We start from the raw sequence: 8,043 nt of genomic DNA, 5'->3' as shown, positions 1-8,043 counted from the left end.
TAAAGAATTTAAGGCTCTGGTGGAAAACTAGACAGAGAAGAAGATAAAGGTGTTGAGGACAAATAACGATGGAGAGTTTTGTAGTAAGGAATTTGAAGAATTTTGTAAGAAGTGTGGTATAGCACAGTAGAATACTATTCCATATACACCTCAGCAAAATGGAGTTGCAGAAAGAATAAACGAGACGTTGATCGAAAGGGCAAGAATCATGCTCAGTGGTGCCGGGTTAGGACAGGAATTCTTGGCAGAGGCGGTGGAGATAGCATGTTACCTAGTCAATAGATCACCGTCATCAGCGTTGGAGGATAGGACTCCACAAGAGGTATGGACTGGTAAGAAACCCTCTCTTTCACATTTGAGGGTATTTGGATGTGATGCATATGTACATGTTCCAAAGGAGAAACGAACCAAGTTTGATAGTAAATCTAAAAAGTGCATCTTTATTGGGTATAAGGATGGTTTAAAGGGTTATAAGCTTTGGAACGCAATAAAAAGGAAGGTTGTGTGCAACCGAGATGTGGTGTTCAGACAGGTGAAAGATGTTATTAAACATGAAGTCCAACCAAATGAACCTGAGAAGATAGAGTTTGAGCTAAAGGGGGAAGAATCAGACTCTACAGCAGAGGAGGAATCAGAAGATGAAGAGCCACAAACTCCAGGTGTAAGAAGATCAGTTCAAGAAAGAAGACAGCCAGAAAGGTATAGTCCATTTGCTTTCTATTCAAATTTTTCTTTATCTATTACTGATGATGATCCCAGAACTGTGAAGGAAGTAGTAGATTCGGAGGATGGAAAACTTTGGAAAGAGGCCATGGTTGATGAAATGGCATCTTTGCACAAAAATGAGGCTTGGGATTTGGTGGAGTTGCCGGCTGGAAGGAAACCCATTGGCAGCAAATGGGTGTTTAAGAAGAAGACAAATGCAGAAGGAAAGGTGGAGAAATACAAAGCTCGGTTGGTAGCAAAAGGTTATTCCCAAGTGCTGGGAATTGATTTTGGTGATAATTTTTCTCCTGTTGCCAAGGTAACTTCTATTAGGTTACTTTCATCTGTTGCTATTGCTTTTGATTTTGAGGTAGAACAGATGGATGTGAAGACAACATTTATTCACATGGATCTAGAAGAGGACATCTACATGAAGCAACTTGAAGGCTTTGCGGTGAAGGGTAAGAAAGAACTAGTATGCAAGTTAAAGAAGTCTCTGTATGGGTTAAAACAACCACCAAGGATGTGGTATTAGAAATTTGATACATTTATACGGGGACTTGGCTTCACCAGAAGTAAAGTAGATTACTGTGTGTATTTTAAATTAATTGGTGACCGTGTTATTTATTTGGTCTTGTATGTGGATGATATGTCTCTGGTTGGAAATGACAAAGAAATTATCCAGGGTTTGAAGACTCAATTGTCCTCCAAATTAGACATGAAAGATCTTGGTGTTGCAAACTATATTTTGGGCATGGAAATTAAAAGAGCTCAGGCAAAGAGGAAGTTCTGGTTAAACTAGAGGAAGTATGTCGAGACAATATTGCAGAGGTTTAATATTCAGGATAGTAAACCGGTGAAGGTTCCTATTCCTGTAGGTGTAAAGTTATCTGCTGAACAGTGTCCCAAGACACAAAAAGAGGAAGAGGATATGTCCCGTGTTCCATATGCAAGTGCAGTCGGTAGCCTGATGTATGCAATGGTTTGTACTAGACCAGACATTGCACATGCAGTGGGAGTATTGAGCAAGTTTATGTCAAAACCAAGGAAGGAGCACTGAACAACAGTGAAGCGGGTTTTCAGGTACTTCCGTGGCAATAGTGATTATGGTTTGTGCTACCAAGGAAGACTAGTATTGGACAGAGTGATGGATATTCGTGGCTTTGTTGATGTAGACTGGGTTGGAGATCTGGATCAGAGAAGATCTACAAGTGGGTATGTGTTTAACTTATTTGGAGGTGCAGTCAGTTGGATGAGTGAGAAACAATCTGTAGTGGCACTATCAACTACAGAGGCAGAATACATGGCAACCACTCATGCAAGCAAGGAAGCAATTTGGTTGCAGAGATTGTCTTCAAGTATGGGGTTAGTACAGGGAGCTATAAGGATAGACTGTGACAGCCAAAGTGCAATTTTCTTGGCAAAAAACCCTGCATATCATTCAAAGACAAAGCACATTGACGTTTAGTATCACTTTGTGAGGGATATGATAGAAGACAAAAAGGTGTTGCTGGTAAAGGTGGCCACTTTTAAGAATACTGCAGATGCATTGACAAAATATGTGAACTCTGAGAAGTTCCCTTGGTGTAGAGAAATAATGGGCATTGCAGGGCTGGATAAATGACTAAGCTCTCTTGTGGCCCCCTGTGGAAAGAAAACAACAAGTGGGAGGATGTTGGGTTGTGTTATATTCTTTCCATGACTAGCCCATGTAGTTAACCAGGGGGTTAGAAGGGGGGCAGAGCTCCCCCCTTTGTTGTGCTGATTGGGTAGCGAGGGGCTCAGAGGGGGTTTGAGGGATGCCAGTAATCCCACTCTATGGGGTTTGGGGAAATGCCCTGGAAATTTTTTTTGGACCCTATATTAGGTTGAGCGGACCTATCTATGGTTTTCGGTCCATGGTTTTGGATGCGATGGCTTTCGGTCCATAGTATTGGATGCTTCGGCATGTATAAATATGTATTGTAACATTGAAAGGAACATAATGAAAAATCAAGATAGTAGTCCCAGTTTTGGGATCCAGGGGAAAATCTCTGTGTATATTTGTTTTATGTGTTATGCTCTCACATATGCAGGTAATTTCTATACGGGGTTAAAACCTACAATTTAGTCAAGGCGGCTAAAATCAACAATGACTGAAAAGAATATGCCTACCTAGAACAATCATCTCCATGATCCATTAGCATTTTGTCAACGACAATCTATTGTATGGCAAATCTAAGGTCCAGGAAGAAGTAGCGATCAATGGGATGCTTACAGAATTCCAAGTGGCATAAGGTATTCTCTTGAACAAGGACAAATCCCATATCTATTACATTAATACTCCTCACCTGATCCAAATTTTTTGGGCTCTCATCCTAGGCTTTTCGATAGGGACCCTCCCATCGAAATATCTGGGACTTCCATTACTGGCTAATTCTATTCAAATTTCCTATTGGAAATATTTATGCTCTGAAGTTGATCTAATTTAGAATATTAGTTTTCAGTGCTAAGATCTTCCTCATATTTTAAACAAAATTCTTTCATTGTGCTTAAGGATTCATGAATTTTTGCAAGTGAAATGAAGAGTTTTTATGCTAATTTTATGAACAATTTAACATAAATAAAAAACTGAACAACAACATAAACATATACAGAACATCATCAAAAACACATTACAACAAGAACATGATAAAGGTGTTCACCCCTCTTGGGCTACGTCTCCTTGGTCCAGCTTCCAATGGCTTAGGCCTCTCTATTATGCTCAAAAGTGTAAAAATTTGTGTTTTCAATGCTCAATGCTTTTCAAAACCTACTCCAGTTAGTTCAAAATGTTCAAAAATGCCTATCTAGCCTCTTTTTACATCACATTTGGTGGAAAACTAAAGAATTTATGACTTATCCTAGTTCTCCCACTGTTCATTCCACAAATTACTCCAAACCCGACATGATCCTACAAATTAGCTCCAAAAATCTGCTAATTGAGCGAAAATTTAACCGCGTTGCGGGCCATAATCTGCTGGCACCGACTCTCTTATTGCAAAATCGCAATTGACGGAGTCCTACAAGCTTATGGTTTATGAAAAAGGTGGGAAATGTGCGATTGCGATATGGCAGACCCAACAGACCATTAAACTACAGCCTATAGTTGCATCGAATCTAAGGAACCTATCGTGTTTCGCCATCGACAGAGAATCGATAATAATCATAAAGTAGGACTTTGCATCATGTTATGATTTTCGATTGCGACATTGCATCACAACCCGGTACCTATCGGGGACCAATTCTGTAACACCTCCCTTCGCCAATGTGTGATTGCGATGCATCGCCTTGCGCCTCTCGCTGATTCTTGAATGCCTTCCTGCCTTCCTTATCGCATCACAACCCTTCCTTGCTCGGGAGTCAATTTTTAACGCCGACCTACCTATGACTGTGATTTATGACATGCGGAGGCCAATATAGGATTTCCACTTGGCACCTCCTCATTCGCTGAAGGACCTTGCAACATCATCCAATCCTGCCATGCGAGCAAGTCAAACCTAAACTTGGACTTGCTATATCTTCTGCATACGAGCTTGTATTTGAGTGTCGTTCACACTATTAGAATTAGAATGACGGGCCCTTCGATCTGAAGTTATGTTTATAAATATTTTGACACTTTGATTTTTTACCCTAATTTTGAGCCCCTGATCACTCCTCCCCACTGGAAGCCTTTTGGACCCCAAAAGGATCACTTTCAATTGTTCAGTAGGTGAGAGTACAATTACCTCACCTTTATAACCTTTATCCATTTGGCTTTTGAAGGAATTGTACCCTTGAGCCCCACTCGAAGATAATCGATACTTCACCTTTTTGTTGTACTTGTTCTTCTATCAAGTATAGCGTCTTCCTGAAGCACATCAAGTAATTTTGGAGAAAAGTCTTCAATAGATGGAATTTGAATATTCTCTCCTTGATCTTCAATCAAAGGAGGCCCATACAACCTTAAATTCTCAACATTAACAACAACATAAATTTTCATATATGAAGGCAAATCCAACCTGAAGGCATTATAACCAATCTTTTCCAAAATTCTAAATGGACCATATCTAATTCGTTTGAGCTTTTTACCTTCTCCTTGGAGCCTCTCTTTGTTAATGTGAAGCCAAAATTCATCACCAACTTGGAACTTGTGATGTTGATGATGGTTGTTGTGCCTTGCTTTGTACTTGCCTTGGCTTTTCTCAAGCTGGTCTTGACCCTTTTGGTGTACTAATTGTATTTGTTCAATGCATTTTCTTGCTTTGTCTATGTTTCTATGACTTTCAATAGCAACATATTTTCCAAAAATAAAATCCAAAGGATATTTAGGCAAGTATCTCATGCATGCCTCAAATAGCGAAGTTTGAGTGGAAGAATGCTTGGCTCTATTGTAAGCATGTTGAATAGAGTGCAACTGTTCATCCCACAACTTAGGATGCTTGTTGCAATACCCACGCAAAAGATGTATCACTGTTTTGTTCACTACCTATGTTTGACCATCTATTTGTGGATGAAAATTTGTACTCTTTTTCAATTTGGTGTCCATGAATCCCCACAAGTTTGACCCAAAATTCCCCACAAAGCAAGAATCTTGATCACTAACAATGGATGTGGGTAATCCAAAATGCACCCAAATATTCTAAAAGAATAACTGAGCAATTTTTTCAGTTGTAACTTGCTTTTTACATGGCATAAAAATACACATTTTGCTGAACCTATCCATAACTACATAAAAATAATCATGACCTCTTTTTGACAATGGAATACCTCTTACAAAATCCATAGAAACACTCTCCCATGGTCGTGAAGGAACTAGAAGTGGTGTGTACAATCCTAACTTCCTAATACTAGGCTTACTGATTGCACATGATAAACGTCCCTTAATGAAACAAGACACACTTTAAAGTATACGAGGCCAATAACAATACCTCTGTAGATGTGCCACCGACTTACTTACACCGAAATGACTAGCAATAAGAGAAGTATGTGCCTCTCTTATGATGTTAACTCTTTCTCCCTGCGAAATGCAAAGCTTTTCAAGATGGTACAACAAGTTATCATGCAAATGATAATCCAATTCCTCTACTTGGTTACCTTGACTCAAGCTTACATAAACATCTTGAAAGTCACTACCTAATGCATATTTCTAAATATAACTTTCATGTAAAACAAAATTATGCTTGAGTAAAGTAGTTGCATTAACAATTGGCCTAGAAAGCATATCAACAACTTTATTGTAGTTACATTTCTTATACCTGATTACCAAGTGGAGTTGTTGAAGGAAACCCATCCATCGAAAGTGCCTTGATTGCTGCAACTTTGATTGAGACTACAAGTATTGCAATGGTTGATGATCAGTGTGAATGATTGTTTCCTTACCCATCATGTAGTGTTTCCATGTTTTCACACTTTGCACCAATGCATACAATTCCTTGTCATATGTAGGATAGTTAATCACTGCACCATTAAAAGTTTTTGAATGAAAATAGATAGGCTTACGATGTTGCATGAGGATTGCACCCATAGCGTAGTCAGTAGCATCTGTCTAAATCTCAAATGACTATCTCAAGTCTAGAAGTGCGAGTAAGGGAGTTGTATTGATGAATCTCAAATGACTGTCTCAAGTCTAGAAGTGCGAGTAAGGGAATTGTACTGATATTTTCCTTCAATGCATCAAAGGCCTTTTTTTGTTTGCCTTCCCACTGAAAAGCTTTTTTCACACTTGTCAACGCATCCAAAGGAGTGACTATAAGAGAAAAACTAAGAATGAATTTCCTCCAATATTGGGCTGCTCCCAGAAAATTTCTTACCTCTATAACTATCTTGGGCCTTGGCCAATTCACAATGACATCAACCTTTGAGGGATCTATTTTCAACTCACCTCCTCCAACAATATGACCCAAGAAAACTAAACAAGCCTTTCCAAACTTGCTCTTTAACATCTTAAGATACAATTGTTCTTTTTCAAGACATCAAGTACTTTTCTTACATGCATGACATGTTCATCACGGGATTTTCTGAAAATTAAGATGTCATCTAAGTAGACTATGACAAATTCATCAAGAAATGGCCTCAACACATCGTTCAACACACGCATGAATGTAGCATGAGCATTACATAAACCAAACAACATAACTAGCCATTCAAACAAACCCTATTTTGTTTTGAATGTTGTCTTCCAAATGTAGCCTTCATCTATTCTAATTTGATGGTAGCCACTTCTTAATTCCATCTTAGTAAAATAATTTGCATCTTTTAATTGATCCAGTAAATCATCTACTCGAGGAAATGGGTAACAGTTCTTTACCGTAAATTTTTTTAATGCATGAAAGTCCACACACATGCATCAGGTTCCATCCTTCTTTGGAACTAAGACAATAGGTGAACCACAAGGCGACGAAGATGGTATGATGATCCCTTTATTCAATAACTCTTGGATTTGTGTCTTAATTTCTACGCTTTCCATCATTGACATCCTGCGCATGCCAATGTTAGGAAGAGGGCAGTCTTGCTACAACTGTATCTCATGTTGGATGACCCTCTTGGCAGGTAATCCCTTTGGTTCCTGAAACATTTCATCATATTGGTTAACTACGTCAACCAATTCAGATTTCAAATTCGAATGACAAGCTTTAAGAGCTTCATTATCAACATCATTTTTGGGTTTGATCATGAGAAGCACAAAATTCTTGCTCGAATTCACCAGTCTTTTCATCTGCCCTGCATTAACAAGAGAAAGATTTGTTTCCTTGTTGTGAGCTCTCACAATATATTCTACTCCATTTTTTAATAAATGATATCTATTTTCATGTCTATGGAAGATAGATTTTTTGTCATAAACGTATGGGCTTCCCAAAATGATGCCATAGATATCTAACGACACAACGTCAAGCTCCACTTCATCTATAAATTTTGCAGTGATAGCAAATTAAAGTTTACACTTTCTCGTAACCTGCGATTATGCATTGTCACATACCCATCCAAGTGGATACGATTTATGATGTGGAATAGTTTCCAGATTTAAATTCTTGACAATGTTTTTCAAGATAAGATTGGCTTGAGATTCGCTATCAAACAACGTATCAATCTTGTTATGTTTTGAGATCACCCTTATGTGAAATAGTTCTATTCTCTTGTTTTCATTTGGAGTTTCATCTTGCGAGTCTGAGGAACCAGTGATGGAAATGGATTCGTTTCCTTTTAACCCCATGGCTATGATTTTAGTTTCATCGCTCGAATTAGATCCCAAATCCTGTTGAGTGGTTGTAGTTGTCTTCTATTTTCCTTTGTTGTTTCTTTTTGGTTTCATTTCAGGATGAAGCTTCCAACAGTGAGCTT

Source organism: Pinus tabuliformis, chromosome 7 (genome assembly GCF_031772625.1).
Source record: "Pinus tabuliformis cultivar Carrire ecotype Pingquan chromosome 7, CPIR1, whole genome shotgun sequence".
NCBI lineage: Eukaryota > Viridiplantae > Streptophyta > Pinopsida > Pinales > Pinaceae > Pinus > Pinus tabuliformis.
Note: the sequence above shows the minus strand (reverse complement) of the source record.